Source organism: Camelus ferus, chromosome 12 (assembly GCF_009834535.1).
Source record: "Camelus ferus isolate YT-003-E chromosome 12, BCGSAC_Cfer_1.0, whole genome shotgun sequence".
NCBI classification, from domain to species: domain Eukaryota; kingdom Metazoa; phylum Chordata; class Mammalia; order Artiodactyla; family Camelidae; genus Camelus; species Camelus ferus.
The window spans coordinates 23,435,895-23,460,559 of NC_045707.1; positions in this window are offsets into that span (position 1 = coordinate 23,435,895).

The following is a 24,665-nucleotide window of genomic DNA, read 5'->3' on the forward strand; positions in this document are numbered from 1 at the left end:
CGAAGACAAGACTCTCAGATGGTTATTATGGCCAGTAATATTCGTTATTACTGTTCGTATGTGTGCTTTTTCGCTGGATGCTAATGGCAGCCCTGTGAGTAGACATGACTGCTGTCTCTAGTTCATAGGTGAAGAAACTGAAGCTCGGACAGGGTGAGGCGGCTGGCTCCTGGCCGTGCAGCTAGTGAGTCGTGGTGAGAGGACGCACGCCTCGATCTTCTGAGACGAAGCGATTTGCCCTTTTCATTACTTCGTGTTCCCTTGGTTTAAGCCAAGGTGTACAACTGACGTAGTCACGCTTAAGTATTATTTTATTTCGTCATTATTATGCTTTATGCGGAAGGTAAAGGGGCTTAAGCCTTGCAGGTCAAATATTGGAATGTGTTTCCAGCTAAACATGAAAAGCCAAGAAGTGTGAAAGTGCGACCCTCAGCTTTGACCATTAAGATGCGAAAATAATAGTCCAGTCTGGCCGACATTCCACGGGAACAAAAGACAGCAAGTGTCGGAGGGCATGCGTCTGATTAAAAGCGACAGAAGACTGGAAAAATCTGACCACAGTCCCTTAACCAAAGAGGGGTTTTATTGATTGATTTCCAATAAGGAAGAAGCCCGGAGCGGGGCGGCCCACGGCTGGGGAAGCGTCCCCACGCGCCTCAGAGCCTCGGCTTCTTCTGTCCTCCCTCTGTCATCCTGAGCAGGGCTTGGTCTTTGGGTTTGTTGCCTAATGATTGCAAATTGGCTTTTCCACTTCTAGCTCCGTATGCTCATCTCGTACTGGAAGAAAAGCTCAAGCTGCTTGCCCCTGAGCCTGCCTTTTTGTTAGGAAAGAATGCTTTCTCCGAAGACTTCCTTTTGCATCCGTAGTTCGGCGCTGGGTCTCAGGGCCACCCCAACTGCAGGGGAGTCTGGGAAGGAGAGTATTTCAGCGAGGTGCACTTCCATGCTGAACAAAAACAACACAAAATTATGTTAGAAACAATAAGGGAATGGATGTTCGGTGAAAAAAAAAATCACGAAGCTCATACAGTTTTTTGATTTTTGTGTTTTTGGTTGGGAGAGGTTTGGAGTGAGAATGTAAATGAATAGTTAGGATTGAAATCACTCAAGCCAGGCGCTCAGTTGGGAGAGGCGGCTGAGGAGGGCACCTGGGTGTGTTCCTGTGAGTGGGGAACCGGGCAGGCCAGTCCGGGCAGGGCTCACTGGTAACTGGCACTGACAAGCAGGCAGAGTTAAGTGGCCAGAATGCTGGTGAGGGGCTGTGGAAACACGCGGGTGCCCAGTCAGGAAAGGATCCCCTGGGAGGGTCAGCACCAGAGAAAAGGCCAAGTCAGGCAGTGGGAGTGGCTTCGCTCCCTTCCTGAGAAGCAGTCTTTTGCCTGCCGTGAAGTGGTCCTGTTTACAAGCTGCCCACTGACACAGCTGAAGGATGTCTCAGGAAACTGTTCTGTTCGTCAGCAGAAGAGCCCCTCATGCTGCTAGTTTTTTGTTTTGTTTTGTTTTGGTGGTAACGTGGATGATTACAGGAGCAATACAGGCATGGTACTGTTGGAGCAAGAGGACCACCGTTACGCAATGCCCCTTTTCCTAGGATGAGTATATTCCGCTCCATTCCATTGCTTGCAGAGCATACATCTTGGAGTTGTTGGTCCAGCTGCTAATCGCCTTTGCTTCCCCCTGTGTCCGCGATGAAGAGCACCAGGCCTTTGTAGCATTGCTGGCTGGTCACCGGGCAGTATGCCTGTGGCCACAGAATGGCGAGGCTGCCTGGGGACTTGGTCTGTGGCTCCGTGCCCCTTGGCCCCGTGTTCAGGCCATCAGAGGCACATGGAGTACAGTAGAGCCCACAGCCACAGGAGCTGTGCCGGGGCCATGGGGATGCGGGCTGCCAGTAGGCTGGTTAGGGTCTGTCGTATGGAGTGATGTGTGGGAGGTCACGCCTCAGATGGGGCTGAAAGATGACCAGCGGTCCCCACGCTGAAGGAGAAGCCAGGAAGGAGAACTGAGACCCAGAAGTCGAAGAAGTGAGGAGGACGGTCTCTTGGTTAGATGAGCTAATCCACAGGCGTGAGCAGGGGAGATCTAGCTCATAGAAGCCAAAGTCTAGGGAGACCAGAGCCATGAGGGGCAAGCCAAGGGGTGAGTGCTTGGCCCTGAAGGGTACAGTCCTGGGGCAGAGTCACGTGGCTGTGAGCACCAGCTTGGGTGGTGATGGCGGCTGGTCATGGGCTGGGAAGGTGCAGGAAATGCGGACGTCAGGTTCTCCCCCTCCCAGGGCTTGTGTGTCTTGCAGTGGCGGCCTGAGGTGCCCACAGTGCACGCGGTCAGCAGGGTCTGCACACTTGGACTCCCTCTAAGGGGATTGTTGGAAGCTCTGCCCTCATTAGGGAAGTACTTTCTAATCTACTTGGTGCAAGATGTGGTTCAATCTCTATATGCCTCCCCTTTTCCATTGTTTAAAATGGGGACAGTTCCCACTTGGTGGCTCCTGGGAGAGATGTTATGAGTCTAAATGAGATTATGCAGTGCTTCCAATTCCACCGAGGAAATCCCTATGTAAATTCGACGTATTGTTATTCATGACACGTGTGATTGAGCTGAAAACTCTAGCTACTACCCAGCCATGCAAACCATAAAATTAGACTTCCTATACTGTGCACGGTAATTGTCTTTCTTGCAGCAGAAACCACAAACCAGTTTTGCCTTACAGAAATGTGCTCCCATCCAAAGTTTTTAACATGCATTTTAAAGACAGGCTTAGTTTTACCGTGAAGTTATATCTGAGAAAAGCAATGCCATCAAGGAAACGTGTCTTACACACAGGACCATGTGTTTTAGGTGCTCACCGGGAGCTGGTTATGAAGATCAGCAATCCAGATGATCTCACAGCTTTCACATCATTAGCTCAATTAAAAACTCATTCTCAATAATATGATTGCAAGTATGTTACACCCTGAACTTACATACATCCACGCTATGGGCATTATCTGATTTTTTTTTTTTTTTTTTTGGATTACTCTTTAATTCTTTAACAGTTGCAGTTTTTCTTTGCAAATGCATTATGGGTAATTTATGCTGTTTTGACTGTTTCTTTGATATAATTTGTAATTCTGCACCCAGAGTTGTAATATACTACAGTTTAGATAAATGGCATGGAAATACGGAGGTTATCTATGTAAAATGATCCATATTTCAATATAGGGACTTCTGTAAAATGAAAAAAAAATATTGCTATTAATCACTCTTTTACGTTATTTTTTTCCTTTACTGAGATTTGTTGCATTTACTATTGTAACATATTTCCAAAACACATTAGTTAAATGGAGCTGAGAATCATGCATGCATATTTTATGGAAAAATGTGCAGATATATTTTCAATTTTAAGCCATAAACTATGGCTTTTCTTGCATGATGAAAATATTCTGGCCCATTTAAAATGAGCTACATAATAGAAGTGATGTGCAATAGTAATTTTACAATGCTTAATAACACAAAGTGGTTTATCTGAAAAATGCCTTTTAAAAAAGGTTTTATGCAAAATTCAAGCACTTCTGCTCTGTATAGAAAATAAGTGAGTGATACACAGGTGAAAAGAGAAATTGAAAAGGATTTAAAAAATAATTAAAAAGCCAGACTTGGAGTTTTCTGCCTCTGTTTGCTAGAATTAGGAAGCAGTGACATGTTAAACGGTGTTATGCTATTGACAAGCAGGGCAGAGTGACACAGTAGAAAACGTTAAATCCAGACTTTCTCTAATATAGGTTTTGTGGCTTCAAAAAAAGGGGTATAAAGGGTTATGGAAGCTTGTTGAATATGCTTCTTATTGTCAATTCATGTCCCCAAAGGGAGTTTGCCCTTGCTCATACAAGAGAGGAGCATTTACATCTTCAGCCAGACGCCTGCTGGAAGTACCTTTAACATGCAGACTAGCCAAGGGAGTCTGCCTGCTTCTAGTCACCGTCAAAGCAGAGAAGCTCAGGAAAGTTTGCACACATCTCCGGCACTGGCCCTGAGCATCCCTTAGATAAAGACGCTGGGAAACCATGTGAGAGAAGCGTAGTGTGTTTATTAATGAAGGTTGGTCTGGGATTCATTTAGAATGGTCCAAAAGATTAAAACAATTTTGAAAGAAGCTTCCAGTGTGAAAATCAGTGTGGAAAATCAGCTAGGAACAAATTAATTACTAATCCACTGGGAAAACCATAACCCACCATTTTTTTTTAACCTGAGGACATGGTAAAATAGTGGTAGGTTAAAAAAATTGCATATTAAATAATGATCAGATGGTCAAATGTAATAAAATTCCAGAATATCCTAATTGTTCCAGTGAGGAAACTCGGTATGGTTTTTGCAGGTTTTATCTACCTGGCGCCATGCTGCAGTTTGGGTGGAGTTTGATACGCACTTGGTGAAGGTTTTGGCTGTATTGCTTTGCACTGGGCAGCCTTAGATCTTTCATCCTGACTCAGTCTTTCATCACCAAGTCTCCACAAGGACACAGTTATAAATTTGTTGCTTCTCAGAGGTCTTTTCCTTAAAAATGTAATTAAAAAAAAAGGCGTAAATAAAGCACGAGCCTGTTGAACATGGTACAGACACAGTCTCACCTGAAGACAAGGTTTTCGTGTTGTTGTTGCTATGTGTGTATGTGAATTACTCCATTAGAACCTTAGAAAATTTGGACAGAGCTTTGTAAATAGCGTCCAAAGCCCCGTTTGCAGGAAAAGTTGGTTGCTCTAGTTTCTATGGCCGTATTCTATCCCTGCTCTAAAAGCTTTAACGGGCACCCAGTCCTAATGGATCAAGTTTGAGCTTCACAACCCAGGTGACAGGTGGGAGAGACATAGATAAAAGGACAGAGAGAAGAGGTGTGTGGATAAGCCCCTCTTTCCCTCCATGCTTTCCATCCTTCTGGACGGGGGCTTCTCCTTGACATCTTCGTATTGAGGGGTCTACAGTCACCACTTTTTTGGGGCCAATCATGACATTCTCTGTAGCTCTCAACACAAGACAGAGTGAATAGTGGCACTCAATAAATATTTGCTGGTTGATTTAACCTTAGAGAAAATGGCATTGTCCCTTTTTACTACAGCCTAAACGGACAAGCGTCTTTGTTGTATTGGAGTGTCAGCCACCACCACCAGAAACAAACACACACACACACAAAACAAACAAACAAAATGCAGAAGGCTGCAAATAAGAAAAGAGTTTTCTTTGGGGTCTTAAGAATTGCAATTCTGGAGACATAGACTCGTGTAAAGCCGAGAGTAATTTGGGGAAGAGAAAGAGTAGGAGCTTACAGAGGCAAAAACTGCGAGTCTCTCCTCTCACACAAGAAAGGAAACATTTGCCCTTAAGGGATGGCTGTCATGAGCTATTTTAGGCTAACGGTCCGATAAGTACCTTGAGTTTCTGGAACCCTGGGAAGATGTTCTGGATGCCAGCGTTAAGATGATAAGTTGTCAAAAGGTCATCTGGGCTGAGACATGCATAAGTCGCACTTCCTCAGTGGCCTTCTGGCTCCATGTTAGAGAGAACTTTTGGCAATACCGACTCCATTTTGACTTTCTGTTCATAGGAGTAATATTTTACAAAGTGTTCAAAACGGCTTTAACAGTAAAAATATACTTTACTGTAGGTTGTCTTGGTCTATCCTTTTGTAAATTAACACTGAGAAAAATATTTTAGTTGAGAATCACTTTGTTCCCTCTACCCTTGACGTATGACACTCACACTTCCTGGGATCCTTGGCCAAGTTTAAATCAACTCTGAAAAATCACTTGTTCAATATTGCCTTTTGGCCATCTGTTGTCATTTATTTTTATTTATTTATAAAAGCAGCTCCCTGGGAGAGCATTACATAGGTAGGAACAAATAATTGTTGGTTGACTGATTATGATTAGAGTGTGTTCTGAATTCAGAGGTTGAATAAAGCCAACATCGCAGTTCTCAAGAGGGCGTGTGAGGGCTGATCTGATGGAGGAGGAGCCCAGTCCATGGTGGAGGGGGCAGGTGAGATGCCTGCAGGGCTTCGGACTCCCCCTGATTCCTCATCTACGTAAACTACTTTGGAACCGACTGTAAACTAGTTAAATGGTTGGCTGGTGACGAACAGATGAAGCAAATAATGAATGTGTACCAGGCGGCACAAAAGATTTAGAGGGATTTGTATCAGTTTTGTAACGAGATTGACACGTGGGAAATAAAATTTATTGTCGCTAAACATTGAACATTACTCTTGAGGACTAAAGTAATGAACACAAGTAAAAATGAATAGCATTGAACTGACTAGAGCAGCAAGACTTTCAAAGGAGCACTCGAGAGAGAGGAATGAAAGGTTCCTCTCTAACACCGTCTAGAAAACGTACAGCCACAATTCACCTGTGCAGTAGCATTAGGCTGATTAGAACTGTCCAGATGGCAAGTCAAAGTGCCTAATTATACCCAATGCATTGGCTCTTTCCTCCCAAATTCCAAAGAAAGCATCACTATTTGTTATAATATACATATCAAGGTTTTATATCCCCAAGCTTTTGAAAGCGTAGCAAAAAATTATAATACAGTTTGGGTATTATTAGAAAGGTTTCAATTCAGCGTCTGTGTTGAGTGGTGAATAAACCCATCAGATCTGGAGATATTGCCTTAGAAAACCTGAATGACACCGAGAAGCATTAGTTTTGGGAGTAGCCTCCCCAGGAAAGATTTGGAACCTCTCATCACTTGAGAGGTTCCAAATGGGCATGAAATCTGCCAAGCAAATTATTTTCTTGTTGATGTAATTTTAAGCCCACGTAATGAAAGACATTTATTTTTATTTTCTCAATATATTTTTCCTCTCTCAGTTTACCATTAAGTGCATCACAAATCAGTTTTGAACCCCATGGTAAATGTGTTTTTCAGCACCTCCCCAAGAGGCCTATGTAAACATAGATTGCATGTCTAGGACAATGTCAGGTTTGTCACTTACCAGGGATTGAGTCTCAAACTGCACCTCTCTTTAGGAATAAGATTATTTTTGAATTTCCTACTAAATGCGTTTGTCTGTCTTCATTGAGGTAAACTCTGAAGAGCTGTGCCTTTGTGTCTTATGGATGCACAGAGGTTAATTAGTATGATGGAAAGAGAGACTTCAAAATGTGGCTTTATGTTGGCACCACCAGATCTGAGTGGTATGTTGCCGTGAGGATTCTAGTTTTGCTCTGCCAGTAACAAGCAGCTGGACTTAGGACCAGCAATCAGCACCTCTAAATCTTAGTTTTTTTCATTTACAAAGGAGAAAAGTGTCTTCCTTCTATTTAGGATGCTCTCTTAGAACCTTTTACAAAAATCTATCCAACCACCAGACGTTATTGGATCCAAGAGATTTAAAAAAAAAAAAAAAAAAAAAAAAAAAAAAAAAAGCTGCACTGAGCAGTGCTGCCCCCTAGAGGTTTCGTCTGGAGCAAGGATTGGAAACATTTTTCTTAAGGGCCAGAGAGTAAATGCTTTAGGTTCTGTGGGCCAAGAGGCAAAATTGGGTAGTATGCAGGTATTTATGTAACCGCTTAAAATGTAACCGTTAAAGAATGTAAAAACCATTCTTGAGGGTGGGACAAACACAGGTGGAGGGCTGGATTTGGCCTTGCCATGGTTGCCCACCCCTGGCCTGGAGGAAGAACAGAAACAGGTAGTCACGCTCTAGTGTGCAAGCGGTGACAATGGAAGTGTGAGATAAAGGAACCCATCTGAGCTACTCTCTTCCTCAGACTGACCACACATGTTGGTTACGGTAGCCCTTCCAGCTTGTGGGGGAGCCCTCTGCCTCGTGGGGGACAGGGAGGCCCTCACTGGGCTGTCTTGTCGTTTCACCCGCTTTCTCCTCCGTTCTCCCACCTGCCTTTTGCTATGAGAGCTCTGTTTCTGGGGACCAGGTGAGGAGGCCTGGGGGAGGGAGGAAGGGGAGGAAGAGGCAGCCAGCATGTTCATTTCCCCTGCGCCCACACGGTTACGGAGCGGACCCAGATCCCTCTGACTCTTTTGTGCTGCTTTATATGCATGCATTATTTTCCTCATCTTTTTGTCACCAGCCAACCATTTAACTAGTTTACAGTCGGTTCCAAGGAAATTTATGTAGGTTAGAAATCAGGAGCCTAAACCGAAGCCCCGAAGACATCTTATCTGTTACCACCTCGACAGATAATGTGTTTTAATAAATTCACTCTCTCTGTCGGGAACCGAGCTGCGTGGCCTGTTATCTCAGAGGCCTGTGAACTGCCCTAAGTGTGATGTGTGGGCGATCAGAAAGCCTCAGATTGTTCTGGAGTTTTTCGCCAACCAGAGTCTGTCATTTGGGGAATTCATTTAAATAGATCGAAGGAAAATATTAAGAGCCTAAAAAATGCATTTAACTCTGCTGCATTTTCCTGTGCTAGGGTGAATTTCATTTCCCCTGGGAAGTGTTACCCTTTGAAGTTGCGGATGACTCAGAATTTTCCTTTCGGAATTATTAACACATACCATTCATAACAAGCAGTGAGCTCCCAGTGGCAGTCTCTGACTTTCCTCACATTTAAATGGAGTTAACATTGAATAAACAATCTGTTGTCATTATTATTGCTAATATGAATTGAATGCCAGCAACGTGTTCTCTTTGGAGAAGGCTTTTTCCCCTAATACATTCTGACCCGGGCTGTGCACGTATCAGCAGTGATGGGCTTGTCGCTTTAACGTCTAGTCAGACCAGCTCTGTTCAGGGAGATGAAAAGTGGAACGGCTAGGCTGGTGACCTGTGGCTTGAGCCCACATGATGAATGTTGTGGGATATCCTCACCCGTGTGTGGTGAGCTCATCTCTCAAACTGGCGGGGCACTGCTGTGAGGGAGCCTTTTTACGACTAGGTGAGCTGTCATATTGAGAGAGAGAGAGAGAGAGAGAGGGAGGCAGGCTGGCTTAATAAAGGTTGACCCACTATCAAAATCATAGTCACAGCAAGTCCGTGTGTGTGTGTGTGTGTGTGTGTGTGTGCGCGCATTGTAGAGGGCACACGTCTGCCACATAGCCTTGAACCTGGCCCATCTCCCGTGGACTCGTGTCTGGGTCGTAGAGGACAGAGAAGCCGCTGGCTAACCTGCCTGGGTGTGGGAGGCAGCATGGTGTTAATTGGATTTGGGGCAGCCACCCTTCACCTTCTACTCTATCCCCAACAGCCGCGCCCTCCCTTTTGGCCAACGCAACCTTGCTTTTTTGAGGGGGTGAGCTAGGGGCTAAAATCATGATTGGTAGACAGGAATGGCAACCTCATTCCTTTCAACAGAGTTTCCCTTTCCAGAGCTCTCCGGAGTCAGGGTGGCTGTGTCTGTGAGGAGTTCTGCCCGAGGCCGCGGAGGGGGGTCTGCAGGTGGGCTTCCGGGAAGATGCGCCCACCTCCCAGCCCAGCTGATGTGTGAAGATACGCTGTTTGTGGCAGTTATCTTTTGAGGAAGGGGTGGCAGGACTAAGAACGCAGGGCTGACGGACGAGAATGACGAAGTCAAGCTGGGAAGAGGCGGGAGGTTTGAGGGCGCCGTGGCGCCGCCGCCCCAGCTGGAGCTCCGCGCAGCCAGACCCCTTGTCACTGAGGAGAGGAGATGCTCTTACTGCTTCCGCCACCGTGACTCGCGCTTTCTCTTTCGGTTGCTTGAAGCCAAATGAGTCCAGCATCGAAGCGGAGAGAGACGCTCTCCCCGACTTCGTCCCAGAGCTCGGGGGGCGTCTCAGTGCTTCAAGGGCGCCAGCTGAAGAGGCAGCGGGTGCAGCACGGGCGGCAGTGTCGGCTTGGGGCGTGAGCGGCCCCCAGCGGAGGCAGAGGCGCCCAGCGGCGGGGGCGGCCACGTCTAGTGACCCCAGCAGAGGCGGCAGACGCCCCGACTGCGGGCGGGGGCGGCGAAGCCCCGCAGACGCAGCGGTAGCGCGATCACACCCGGGGCCTCATGTTGGGGGAACAGAGCAGAAAAGAGAGAGAGAGAGAGAAAAAAAAAGGCTCTGGTCCACAGCAGCTGACTGGATAGCCGACTTCACTCGTCTATGAGGACATACACGCCATCTCTGGTATCGCAGGGAGGTTAACTTGCTGCAACACACCCCCCCAAAATGTGTAATGGCGCCAACACAGTGAGAATTTATATTTTGCTCACCTACCGTCAGTGGTCAGTGGATGGTTTGTCCACGTGGTGATCGGGGGCCCAGGAGACTGCCACCCGAAGATTCTGCAGTCGCCTTGGACTGAGTTGTCATTTGCATCGAGCTGGTGGAGGAGGGGAAAACAGAGCATAGAGGAGAGATGCCTGCCTTCTTATGAGCCTCATCACCCCTGCCCCCACTTCACAGTGAGAATGAGTCCCGTGTCTCCACGTAACTGCCAAGGGGGTGGGCCCTGGGTTTCCCTGGCTGCGCAGCTGCTTCCCAGTTACAACTTCCTGTCATTAAACAGCAGAGTGGATTCCGATGGGCAGGTCGCTGCCACATCCAGTTCTTTCTGGAGACACTTGTTTAGGGGTGGAATCGGGGTGGGGGGGCAGATCCTTCGCAGGGGCCTTGGCGTCCTGAAGGGGCGGGGAGGGGGGTAAGTCAGTGACACATAGGTAACAAGGCCAGTGATTTGCCCTTTTGTCTTCTAAATGCAGAAGTGGCATTTCCCCCTCTTCCTTGGAATTACCTGCTTGACTACATAAAATTACCAAATAATTTAAGATACCCCTTTCTTTTGCCTAATTATTTAGGTCTGGTATGGCCATCCAGAATTTCATTTAAGATGTAACTTAAACCGTATAACAACAGTCTAAACTGTTAATATTTGCACCGGCCAAGTCCTTTCATTTAGGAACAAAGCCCTTAAAAGCATGTGGTAGCTCTTTTATTCTTTTTAAAGGATTTTGATGACTGCCTGGCTTATGACTACCAAGAAATGGAATTTCAAAATGAGCATCAGACTTATTTTTCAAGTGCCATGGCATAAATGCATTGCTACCCATGTAATAAAGTAATTTTCCCTTGTGTGACAAATATAGCACTAAGGAAGAATGAGGCTTGTCTGGCAAAATGGCTTTTATTAATCTCCTAATGTTTTTATTTGTTGTAGAATTATGATTAGTTTCAAGAGAGTAGCGAACAGGTTATGATCAGAGTTGAATATTATTGCTATCCAGATCTCTTTGGTTAATGCAGGCTGTTTATTTCAAAAACAAAATGCTCCCATTAAGAAAAATCAGCGATAATGGCCTGACTTTATTATCAAGAAATTATACCTGTTATGTAAACCTTGCTAATTATAAGTGCTTGAATTCATTTGGGTGATATAGCAGATGAAAAAGGCCGTTTATTAGGAGAAGTACTTGGCGTTTGTACCAGCATAATAAAACTGAAATAATAAAAAACAATCTAAAGAAAGAAGAAATGCTAATGAGGAATGGAATTTGCCGAGGAATGAATTATACCAGGAGACAACATGGAGTGTGGGATTAACACCGGGTGCTTCATCTCGGAAACGGATTCCCCTCTGCCTCCTTGAGCAGCCGGTCCTCCTTTCCCCTCTTCTCAGTTTCCTCCTTAATTTTTCCCAGGTGACCTGATGCCTGCACCGGCTCCAGCTTCTACTGCCCTCTTGCTCAGGGTCCAGCGTGCCTTCTGACCATCACCGCCTGGATGTTCTGTAGGAACCTGAGCTTGACACGTCCACGTGGAATTGATCTCTTGTCCTCTTTTTGAATTGTCTGTCCTAACCTGACTATCACAGTGTCACCCTTGACCCTCCCTCCCTCCCCCCGCATATCCAATAAGTCACATCCTCCTGTTTCCAGCTGGACATTTCTCTCTCAAATCCAGCTTCTACACTCACTGCCACTGCCTTAGCCCGGGCCGTCACCATTTCTCGTTTTAATGACTGTAATCTTATCTACAGAACCAGATTTAGGATGTAATCATTAAAATAATTTTATCTATATCTTCTATAGTCCTTTTATGTTTAAGCTGTTCCTTCAACTCTTTGTTTTGAAATTATTTCAAACCTACAGAAAAACTGAAATAAAAGAACAATGAATAGATGTGTAAGCTTCACCTTGTAGATCAGCAACTGTTAATACCTTGCCCCCTCACTCTCTGCTCCTTTCTCCCCCTCATGGTCTGTTCCCCACACCTCTGCACAGACAGACCCAGCCCTGCTCAGGCTCCCTAGGGCTCTGTGGCTTTGGATTGGCAGGGACACTGGCATTGCCGTCTGTTTCTGCTGGTCCAACTCGGATGGGACAGGGTGTTTCGGGCAGCAGTGGAGGGAGGCAGCAGAAGAGATGGGGTCACTTCGATGCAGGATGTTGTGAGCCTTGGTGAACCAGCAGCACCTGCCCGGGTGCCCGGGTGTCTGCACCGTGGAGGAGACCATTCTCCCAGGGCGCAGCCTGGCCACCGGAGGGCTCAGGGCGGGGCCGGAGTGTCAGGTGAGACGGGGGCCCTCAGAGTGTGATATCTTCGCAGAGGATCCTGGCAGCTGTGGCAGGGTCCAGACACCTCCCTCAGGTGGCTCTTTGACAGTGGACATTTGGAGCAGAGGGGTGTGAGCAGACGTGTTTCTGAGCATAGTAACTTCGGAGAGTCTCAGTGTGGGCGAGACTTTGGGGAGATGGAGGCAGCTGCATGCAAATCGCGGCTAGGAACCAGCAAGATGGGGGCATTGTTGTCACTGTGACCTCACAGGCTGGTGAGGTTGGGGACAACTGGGTTACTCAAGGACAGAAATAAAGATATTAAAAGAAATAAAGCTTCAAGAGGAACATTTCCTTTCCCCTACAGTTCACCATGCCCTAATTATTCAGAAGTAACTCCTAGGGCGTCTGCCATTCCACTCTTTCCTTTTGCTCGTATCCATGCGGTATAAACACACGTGACAATCTGCCTGCTTGGCCAGGTGATGCTCAAAGCCACTGAGGACTATTAGCTCTGATTTTATTTTAATAGAAGTAAAATATTTTTGTCTGAATGAACTATATTACTTTGCCTTTCAAGTTATTAAAGCAAAAACTCCTAAATCCTTTCTGCCTCAAAAATATTGCTGAGTTTATTTATTTTAAAATAAATCTGCTTTCTACCAAAGGCAATTAGGTACAAGCTGCAGATTGCATTTTCCAAAGATGGCAGCGACGATGGCTCCCTCCCCAGGTGCTCTTACTGTGTGACTACCATCTAACGGTAAGCTCTGTGTCCCCTCTTCTTGCGCCTCGGTCGACACCTTTGTGACTGCCTTGACTAGTAGAGTGTGGTGGAAATGATGCTCTGTGGCTTCCGAAGCTAGATCATTAAAAAGCCATGCATTTGTGCTTTACTCTGCTGAGACATTTGCTCTTGGTGTCAGAGCAGGCAGATAGCTATATATGAGCAGAGAAAGGGGGACACAGACCAAATGGCAGGAATTGGGCAGAAAAGAGGGGCACAGGCCAAGTGCAGGAAACCACACAGCATGTAAGCACCGGGGGTCCCTGGGCAGAGAAAGAAAAGCAGGAACCTTTGGGCTGATAAGGGATCATGCTTTTTGAGGGGACAAGTGGCCTGGAGCAGAACAAAGAAAGGTGAGAAAAAGCAGGAATTTCTAGTGTCCGAATGTAACCTTTTGCTCATTATGCCCTCATTTCTATAAAATTAGCCTTGCAGATCAGAAGTACCCATCATGCACTGATGCCATGACACTTCTGATCCAGACTAAATAAGGACAAAAATCCCTCCCCCCTTTGGGAAGGTGGGGTTGGGATGACAATCAGGGACTACGACCCCAAGCCCTTCCCTCCCCAGTGAATATTCCGCCCATTCATTTTTACACCCTATGTAACTAACTTGCGAAAGAAACTCAGGGCAGCCGCTCCCCTGAGCCTGCCCGCTCTCCCCTGAGAGTGTGCTATCCATCCTTTAATAAAGCTCCACTTTACTTTTTTTAACCACTACGTCTTGTCTCTGAAATCTTCCTGGGACGGGACAAGAACCTGGAACACCGGCTGCATCTATCGGCAGCATTGGCACCCAGCTGCCATGTTGTGAGGAAGCCCAGTTAGCCCGCACGGAGAGACCGTGCAAAGGGCCCTGTAAAGGTGTTTCAGCCACCAGCTCGGCTGAGATCCCGGCTGACCACTTAGCATCAGTCACCAGTCATATGATGAGAAATCCTGCCAGGTGAGTCCATTCTGCTGTTGAGTCAACCTTCAGCCTTTGAGGCTTCCTTGTTGAATACTCAGCTATCAGAGAGCAGAGGAAAGCCCTTCCTGCTGTGCTCTGTTCAAACTCCTGACCCGCAGAGTCTGTGAGCCCAATAAAATGGCTGCTCTATGCTGCTGCGTTTGGGGTGTTTGCTATGCAGCCATAGTAGCTGGACTAGGACACACACACTTTGGGTTTGTTGATAACTCTGTGAATTTTGATCATCTTAATGTCCTTTATAAGGAAGTCAAGTTGAAGGCATTTTCTTTATCCCATATTGTTGTGGTCTTAATTTGAGAACTGTCTCTGTGAAATTCTGTAGTTCAAACGTGCCTAGATCGTCAGGAGAACCTCTTTGTGGGCTAATTTCCCCAGGAGTCATAGGGATCATGCGATAGTGACAAACCCTATGGTAGATGACATGATGTTATAGTGCAATGACTTAAAAACCCCCAAAGGTCTGTTATGGTTTGTAGCTTACCTTCCCTAAAGTTATTTCTTTTATTTCCTGACTGTGTGAAGTAGTGCACATGAAAACGAAGACCCTTAATAAGCAGGGGTACATATAGGTATTATTTGGTTATTATGATTTAAAAAACCGTATGTCCTTGTAATCACTATTTTAAAATTTGCCTCTTTGATAGTAATGATGCAGGAGAACAGACATGGGGGCCGAGTCCCAGGTCTCGGTTGAGCCCCTGGGACGTGCCCCGCAAAGCGTGGGTCCTTGGCTTCGCGCAGGAAAGAATGCAAGAGTGAGCCACAGTTGAGTGAAGGTAGATTTAATCAGAGAGATACACTGAAAGGCAAGAGAAAGGCCACGAGGTGTGGGGGTTGGGTGCTCAGATTAAAAGTAGGTACACACTCCATAGACAGAGTGCGGGCCATCTCTGAAGAGGGAGAGAGAGGGGCAGCCACGAGGCGCTGTGTTGCTGGTTTTTGTGGGCTTGGTGGCTTCACATGCTAATAAGTGGAAGGACCAGTCTAAGTAGCCTGGGGAAGGGGCTGGGATTCCCAGGGAGTTGGCCATTTCCCACTCTTTGACCTTTTGTGGCTAGCCTTGGGACCGCCATGGTGCCTGCGGGCGTGTTATTCACCATGTTAATATATTACAATGGGCGTATAATGAAGCTCAAGGTCTGCTAGAAGTTAAATCTCTTCATCCTGAGCCTCAAGCCTCCTGGGGGTTGAATCTTTCACCATTTTCATGTTAATTGCTGTGGCATTCCTTGAATGGCTGTGCCCTGCCCCCTTCCTGTCTCAGTAAGACTGATAACTCATGATTTTTAAAAGAAATCTGCATTTTTAGATGGTATCTGACAACATCCATCACTCAGTCCTATCGATTTCACTTTCTGTCTCTTGAACCTGCCCACTTCTCTCCATCTCTACTTCCACAATTTCTTGCTTACACTGCTTCTAACTTCTCTTTTACCAGAATATCTGGAGTTAGCCAAATTAGAGGTTAAAGAATAGTTGTCTACAAGAATGCCCTCATTTCAGACACCAGCTGCAAATTCAGAGGTCCCCATGGCCACCTCTAACCAAACTTTGGAGTTTGTCTTGAGGCTTCATTCCATAGGCATGGTTGATGGAATCACTGACACCAGTCTCCAGTCCCCTCCCCCGTCTTGGAGGTCAGGCTAATAAAATCTATTTTAAAACCTCAGCCTCTAATCACACAGCTGGTCTTTCTGGTGCCCAGGCCCCACTCTGAGTCATCCTGGAGGTCTACCCGGAGTCGCTTTGTTAGCACAAACAATCACTTGAGGTCTGATGCACCCCTTATGAATAACAAAGACACTCCTATCATCAGGAAATTCCAAGGGGTTTAGGAGACTATCGCCTAGGAACTGGAGACAAAGGCCAGATAAAGTCTGTATTACATGCCACCTACCTTGGCCTACCTCTAATCTATTACATGTTTACCTGACCTCCTGGAAGGGGAACGGACAAAACCGATCACTAGGAACTGCAATCTTAAGACCCCAAGAATATCATGTTATTGACTGAACTTAACACTTTTTTAAAGAGTATTCTTCCTTGCAGAAGCATGGCTGCCTTTGCAGAAATCTGGATCCACAAAAACTTTATGGTAGCAGTGGGCCAGCAATAGCTGACAAGATTTTGTGAACAAAAAATACTGCAAACCATATCAGTAAACAAAGACTGCTGAAGCCATCAAGTCATCAGCTGCCGCCATCCCCCAGTGAAGACAAGCCTGCAGCCCGGCCTCTGCAGCCACTCACAATGGTGCACCTGAGGGGACTCAGAATAAGAAAGGACAGGATATTGGCTCTAGGTAGCTAGGTGCTTGTGAAAGGAATGAATTCAATGAGCCCAAATGTTTGCTTCCTCCCATACATAGAAAAGCATTAAATTCTTTAATTTGAGATGCCTGGTTTTCTCCAGTTAACAAGTAATCCTTTAATGTTCCAACTATCTGGTCTTTGTTGTAAAGCACCTGTATATCCTAGCTCCTCCCTACCTCTTCGGAGCAGTCCCTCAGAGCCATCTGAGGGGCTGTCATCCCGGCTTGAGTCCTCCTGCCAAATAAAACACAACTCTCAACTTTTAGGCTGCATGTTTATTTCAGTCGACAGTTTGTAGGCTCTGTTTTCAAAAAGACCGTTATATTACAGTGAGAAACAATGGAAATGGCTATTGATTAGACCCAGTTGACATTCTGCTAGGATGAGGGTGCCAGACTGAACCCAGGCTCCCTTGGACTATACAGGCCCTTGGGGTTCCTGAACGGTTTGCCTGGGATGGAGGGAAGTCTGAGGATCTTTGCTCTGGGTGCCTAAGAAATTTTTGTAAGAGGGCTTGTTCTGGGGTTGGAGTCGACCTGAGAATGCAGCTCCTCTGAATAGGAAAGTGGTTGTGTACTTTTTGGTTGACAAAGAGGTAGAAATACTCAGTGGGTGTATATTCCTACTTGGTTCTTTGAATTCACATCCAGGGGCTCATGTTCTTTTGGTTAGGGAAAATTCCTGCTGGGCTCTTTAAGGTGGGTAGTGTTCTTGATTTTTAAAGCTGTTGCAAGTTTTGCATTTCTGTTTAATGCTTTCCTGGGTAGTTCAGTAGGAAGAGGGGGCAATGTACTGGCCACTATCATAACCTGAAGTCTTCTAGGTCCTTTTAATGATTTATTCATTTAGCATGTGCTTTTTTGGCCTATATTAGGTTCTGAAGATACAAAGATCAATAAGATGAACTTTTTGCCCTTGAGAAATAGGGTTTATTATAAAGAGGGTGGTGGACCCTTCTTTCCTTCCAGGTCATGGAAATTCAACTACAGACCTTGGAGCAAAGGGAGGTTAAGAGTTAACTTGGAATTTATTTCTTGATTTTGTGAGAGAAGTTGGGGTGTATCTTTGGATATTGTGTGTAATTCTAGAATTTTAGCTTGAGAAGGGCATAGAGAACACCCAGTTAAAATCTTCCTTTTTTTTCCTATTATAAAACTTGTAGTAAAATATATATGACATGAAATTAATACCTAACTGTTTTTAAGTGTATGGTTCAGTGGTATTAAACACATTCGTGATGTGCAGCCATCACCACTGTCCATCTCTAGAATTCTTTTCTTCTTGTAAAATGGAAACTCTATACCCTTTCTCCACCCACACCCCTCGCCCCCCAACACCCCCAGCTCCTAGCAACCAACATTCTACTTTCTGTTTCCATTTTATTTCATTGAGTTATAGTCAGTTTACAATGTTGTGTCAATTTCTGGTGTAGAGCACAATTTTTCAGTTATACATGAACATACATGTATTCATTCTCACATTCTTAACTTTCTGTTTCTATGATTTTGACTACAGTAAGCACCTCATGTAAGTGGAATCATACACTACTTGTCTTTTTGTGATTGGCTTATTTTACTTAGCATAATGTCCTCAAAGTTCATGTATGTTGTAGCATACTTCAGAAATTTCTTCCTTTTTAAGGCTGAATAATATTCCATCGTGTATGTGTGTGTGTGTGTGTGTGTGTGTGTGTGTGTGTATCACATTTTGCTTATTTATTCATCCTTTGGTGGACATATGGGTTACTTCCTTGTTTTAGCTATTATGAATAATGCTGCTATGAACATGGGTGTGCAAATCTCTCTTCAAGATCCTGCTTTCATTTCTTTTGGATGTATACCCAGAAGTGGAATTGCTGGATCATTATAATAGTTTGATTTTTAATTTATTACGGAACTGCCACACTGTTGTCCACAGCTGCGGTTCCACTTTACATTCCCAGCAACAGTGCACAAGGGTTCCAATCTCCCCACAGCCTTGCCAATGCTTGTTTTCTGTTTTGTTGATAGCAGCCATCCTAATGGGTGTGAGGTGGTAACTCACTATAGATTTGATTTGCATTTCCCTAACAATTATTGATATTGAGCATCTTTTCATGTGCTTATTGGCCATTTGTGTATCTTCCTTAGAGAAATGTCTGTTTAAGTACTTTGCCCATTTTTAAATCCAGTTGTTTGTTTGTTTGTTTGTTTTTGTTGTTGAATTTTAGGAGTTTTCTATATATTCTGCATACCATTCAGATATATGATTTGTTGCCTTTTTACTCTGTGGATATTGTCTTTTGATGCACAAAATTTAAAAATTTTTATGAAGTCCAATTTGTTTACTTTTTTCTTTTGTTGCTTGTGCTTTTGATGTCATATCTAAGAAATCACTGCCAAATACAATGTTGTGAAGTTTTACCCTGTGTTTCCTTTTAAGAGTTTGAAGTCTTACATTATGGTCATGGATCCATTTTGAGTTAATTTTGGTACACAGTGTTTGATAATGTTCCAGCTTCATTCTTTTGTGTTTGGATATCCATTTTCCCCAGCACCATTTGTTGAAAAGGCTTTCCTTCCCCATTGAATGGTCTTGGCACCCTTGTCAAAAATCATTTGACCATAAATGTGAGGGTTTATTTCTGTGCTTTCTATTCTGTTCCATTGGTCTATATGTCTGTCTTTTATGCCACTGCCACACTGTTTTGATTATTATAGCTTTGTGGTAAGTTTTGAAGTCAGGTAGTGAGAGTCCTCCACCTTTGTTCTTGTTTTGGTTATTTGGGGTCCCTTGAGATTCCATATAAATTTTAAGATGGGTTTTTCTATTTCTGCAAAATATATTTTTGGGGTTTGATAGGGGTTGCATTGACTCTGTGAATTGCTTTGTGTAATATTGACATTTTAACAATATTAAGTCTTCCAATCTGTGAAGTTTTCACATCCGTAGGATGTGTTTCCATTTATTTGTGTCTTCTTTAATTTCTTTCAGCAATGTTTTATAGTTTTAACTGTACAAATCTTTCTCCTACTTGGTTAAATTAATTCCTAAGTATTTTATTTTTTGATGCTGTCATAAGTGGAATTGTTTTTATAGTTTCCCCTTCAGACTGATCATTGTTAGAAATGCAACTGATTTTTTTGTGTTGACTTTATATCCTGCTGCTTTGCTGAATTTGTTTATTAGTTCTGTTTTTCCCCTCCTTCTTTTTATTAAAGTCCTTTCTAAGATGAGAAAACAGAATCTCAGAATGAAGTGACTGGCCACCAAAGTCACATGCTCTCTGATGTCCAGTTCAGTCCTCCATCCTCTGCATTGGCAAAGACCTACTGAATGCTCTCTGTAGATGTGAATGTGAGTGTGGTGTGTGCAATCCATATAAACAGAAGAATCCAGGAATATGATATTCCATCAATAATAAAGATTCATGTAAAAGTGACAATTTGATCTTGACATGAAATGCTTCCACAATTGTCTTTGCTTTTTCTTCTTTTCTTATCCTTTCAGATCTTCTGATTGCATTATGATGTGAATCTTTCCGTTCTATCAATTCTGCTTGCTTCTAAGGTAGCATTTCTATTTTAAAAAGAGGGGTTCACTGAGGGCAGCTGTAGCAGCAGTGGAGGGGCTGGGCATATTAGCCAGTACTCTCTTGGTGGCAAGTGAAAGAAACTGAACTTGAACTAGGGAAAGCAGAAAAGGGCAGGGTCAGAGTTGGCAGTGGGGAGAACTGGAATCAGGGACCTGAGCACTGTGATGGCTCCTGCTCTTCATTGCTTGTCTTGGCTTCTTTGAGCATCAGCCTATTTACTCCGACTGGCTTCTTATGTGGCTGGGGTCATTGCTGCTGCAGCTCCAGCCTCACATATTTACAGTTCCAGGACCAGAGAGGAAAGATTCTCTTTCCTCAGCTCAAGCTTGGAAAAAAAAGCCCAGCCTAGAATTCTGATTGACTTGACTTGGGTCACACGTCTATTCCTGGACCAATGCCAGTGACAGGATTGAGACTATGATGGGTCCATTTTGGATCAGGTGCCTCCTCTTGGCACTTGATGGAAACACTCATTAGAACCACATGGTTTGAAAAAGCATCTACCTGCAGATGCTGTTCTGGGTGATGTTTTAATAAAATGTTTTGAAGTTCTCCTTCTCTCTGTTTCCTTATATTTATGTGTTTATAAAATGACAGCATGGAGAGAGAGGCCTCTGTTGGGTCCTAATCTCTCCCTGTCTCATGGTTGCATCTGAACATTCTTCTTCTTCTTCTTCGTTTTTTTAAATCTATTTTTATATATAGTGGCTAACATTTACAAATCTCAAACTCCAAAATTTATTCCTTCCCACCCCCTTTCCCTGGTAACCATAAGCTGGTTTACTGTGTCTGCGAGTCTGTTTCTGTTTTGTAGATGAGCTCATAGTGTCCTTTGTTTTTAGATTCCACATGTGAGTGATCTCATATGGTATTTTTCTTTCTCTTTCTGGCTTACTTCACTTAGAATGATGATCTCTAGGTCCATCCATGTTGCTGAAAATGGAATTATTTTATTCTCTTTTATGGCAGTGTAGTATTCCATTGTATAAATATACCGCAACTTCTTTATCCAGTCATCTGTCAATGGACATTCAGGTTGCTTCCGTGTCTTGGCTATTGTATATAGAGCTGCTGTGAACACTGGGGTGCATGTATCTTTACGCATAACAAAACTGAGTTGCCAATGTCTCTCCTGACAAGAAGGGCGTGCTCAGGGCAGGAGCACCAGGAGTACGGGGCAGGCCTCAGGTTGGCTGTCCCCTGCGTGGCACCCACCCCGCCGGGAGCGGGACTCACTGAATGTGTGCTGATTGGCATGACGCAGTAAATGGGTTGTAGTAGAAATTCTGAGTCTGTGATCCTGGAGGGGTTTCTGTATTTCTGGCTGTTAGTAGATAAGAAACAAATTTCCGTGCACTGAAAATGAACACATGGAAAGACTGGTGCTCGCATGAGAGGAGAGAGGGGAAGGGAGGGAGAGGAGCCGCGCCTACCCTATTTCTGACCTTTGTTCTCACAGCCTCTTCCTCTCTCTTTTGGCCTCTCTCCCAACTCAGGCGCTTCCCTGGGGGCTTCCCCAGTCAGTTTTTAGCTCCACAAGGCAGAAAATAATTGCTTTTTAATTTTTTGGTCTCATTTTTCATTGGCTTGGAAATTTAATCAGAAAAATTCTAAGTACATGCAATTAAAAAAATGTGTTAATTAGCTACCTGCAGGCTTGCCTGCTCAAGTTGGGTTTAACCCTGAGGAGAAAATGACGTACATCTCTGTTCTGTGCCTCCCGGACTGGAAAGCCCCGCCCAGGGGGAAGGCACCAGTGCGGGCACTGCTGTGGAGGGATTCAGAGTTTAGAGAAGAGAGAGTGTGAAAGCTCATTATGGGATCACTGAGCCGGTAAGAATTACAAAGTGCTCCCTTGTCTCGTTAGTTTCATTTGTGCATTGAATGCATTTTTCTGGTTTGACAACAGTGCTCGTAATGGGCCAGACATTCACTCTGCTAATGACACTTGACATTTCTCAGTCACCTGAGAAATAAGGATGCCTACTTCCTGGAGATGTGCATAACGGTGGTAACACGCAGCCCACAGTGTAGAGCTAAACGCTCCAAGTGCACCCAGGTTCAGCAGAGCTCAGAGACACATTTCAAGTAGGCAGTGGAGCCAGTTTGCCTGCCATACCTAACTTCTCTTGCCCATGGCCTTTGGTTCATCCACCCTAACCAGAATTCAGTCAAGGGCGGCATCTTGCCTCACGGAAGGCCAGCCCATGGCCAAGCTGGCAGCCTGTTACACCCCCATCTTTCTCTCTCTTTCTGTTTCTCCACAGTCTCTCTCTCCTCTTCTGAGGATCTTACTAAAATGCAGATCCCGATTCAATAGGGCTGGGCTGGGGCGTCAGAGTCTGCATCCCAGCAAGTTCAGGTGATGCAATGATGCTGGTCCCAGAGCCACACTCAGCACCGCAAGGGGCCAAGTCCCAGAGACAGAGGGCATCAGGAACCCAGACGTTGTAAGAGTGATGCTGGTGTAAAGGTTGGGGAACTCGTGCTGCAGAGGGTCCCAGACAAGCTCTGGTTTTGTCCTCTGAGCTCTCTTTTAATGTTTGCCCTTCTTGTCCACGGAATCCACAAGAGATGTACCTTTTGAACAGACCCCCCTTTCTTGAGCTACTTCGAGGGGAACTCTGTTCCTTCCTTACAGCCAGATGTGCCTGGGCTGGGTCAGAAAGCTGATACATCAGCATTTAGAGAGGAGCCCACCCATCAGGCCTGTGCAGGGTCTGCATCCCCTTGGCTGTGGCCGGAACCTTTCCCCTGGTGCCCCACCTCCCAGTCAGGACCACCACGTCTCTGCCTTGGGGGCAGGACTTTCTTCTGACCCTGTTAACTTGTTCATTCTTTTAATGCCACCTCTGGTTAAGAGATGCAGTTTCAAAACAGAAATACTTCCAGTACCACAAACAGAAGAAGGCAGAAAATTTAGCTGTCTGGTATAGAAACAACCAGAAAATAGAGTCAATGAATCGGTGGTTAGAATGCAAAAGAGGAAATGTGTTTGCTAGGCGGACGGCACACCTGTTGTGATTTAACTGTGGCCCACAGTAATTTCCAGTTATACATCGGCACGAAGTAGAAACTAGCCTGGGTTCCATTTAACATTTTCACAGAACGGGGAGAAGTCTCGGAGGAAGTGGATATTCACACATGACTGGGTTGCTTTATCGCTTGGCCCTGTGTGGCGTCCACATGCAGTCTGGCTCGGGCAGTGAAGAGGAAATGGACAAATACGTTCGGTGACGCAGGTGACAATCAAGAGAACAGGTTCCACTCGGCACTTGGCATGTGGAAGTGAAAGAAACCCAAGTCCTCTGGGTAATGTTCAGTCACTCAGGAAATACTTCCCGAGCACCCATTTTTGTGCAAGTCACCATGCGAGGGGCAGGGAGGGTTCAAAGGCGAGCAAAATGCTGTTCCTTCCCCGGAGACTCTTACCATCCAGGAAAAAATGTTAAGAAATGATCTCTTCTTCTTCCTCCACGTCTGTTAGCTGACAGCCCCATTGGCCCTCTTTTCCTTAAGTCGATGAAGCACATCTCTAACGGTGAGGTTCCAGCATCAGGCCGATGAGGGGGGTATTTTTAACGGACGTTTCCAGTGCTTCTGAGACCTTATGCCGCAGGTGGCCGTCCGCTCTTGAGGCTAACCCTGTGTCTGCCCTGCCACCGTCTAGAGCCAGTGTTTGCTCAGGTACTCACTCTTTTGGCTAAACAACCCCTTCCGTACTCCTCCAACCCTTACAACCTTTCTGAGAAATTTCTGTCTTGGCCTCTGCAAGGGGCCCCCTGGAGAAGCTATTTCGGGAGTCAAATGGGAGAAATAATTCAGCTGGTGGATTGGGTGAGCCTCGCTACCCACTAGTCAATCTCCCCACCCAGTGTGTTGGTGATTACGAACATGAGTGTTGCCAGGCCAGGGGTGCTGTGGGCTGAACTGTGCCCCCCTCCCATTCACAGGGTGAAGTCCTAACTCCCCAGATGTCTGCATTGGACGTGGGGCCTTTAAGGAGGCGGGTAAGGTTAGACGAGGTCACACCGGGGTAGAGCTCTGCTCTGATAGAACTGGTGCCCTAAGCAGAGGAGGAAGAGACATCAGCTTACACTCTCCCTCCCCGTGGGAGGGCCCCGCAAGATGGCAGCCACCTGCCACCCGAGGAGAGGGCTGTCACCAGAACCCAGCCACGCCGGCACCCTTGTCTTGGACTTCCAGCCCCCAGAATGTGAGAACATAAATGTCTGTGGCAAGCCACCCAGTCTGTGGTATCTTGTTACGGCAGCTCGGGCAGACGAACACGGGGGGATTCAGTGGATGCGAGGCCAGCTGAGGCGGGCGGGGGAGAGAGCGAGGTGACTATGCCGTTGCGCTGAGGGCTGGTGACTGTTCCCAGTGGACATCAGCTTCAGCCTTCTCTTCAAAGAGTTTAAAACCCACAGCTGGGAACCATGACTTCTCTTCTTATGGATGGATGGGTAGCAAGAAAAACTGCTGGTGACAAGATGTGTATTTAATTTTGAGTGTATTAAGAGCATTATTTTACTCGAAACTGCTAAGACAATGCACCTCTTATGACACAAATAGTGAAGGAGTCACGT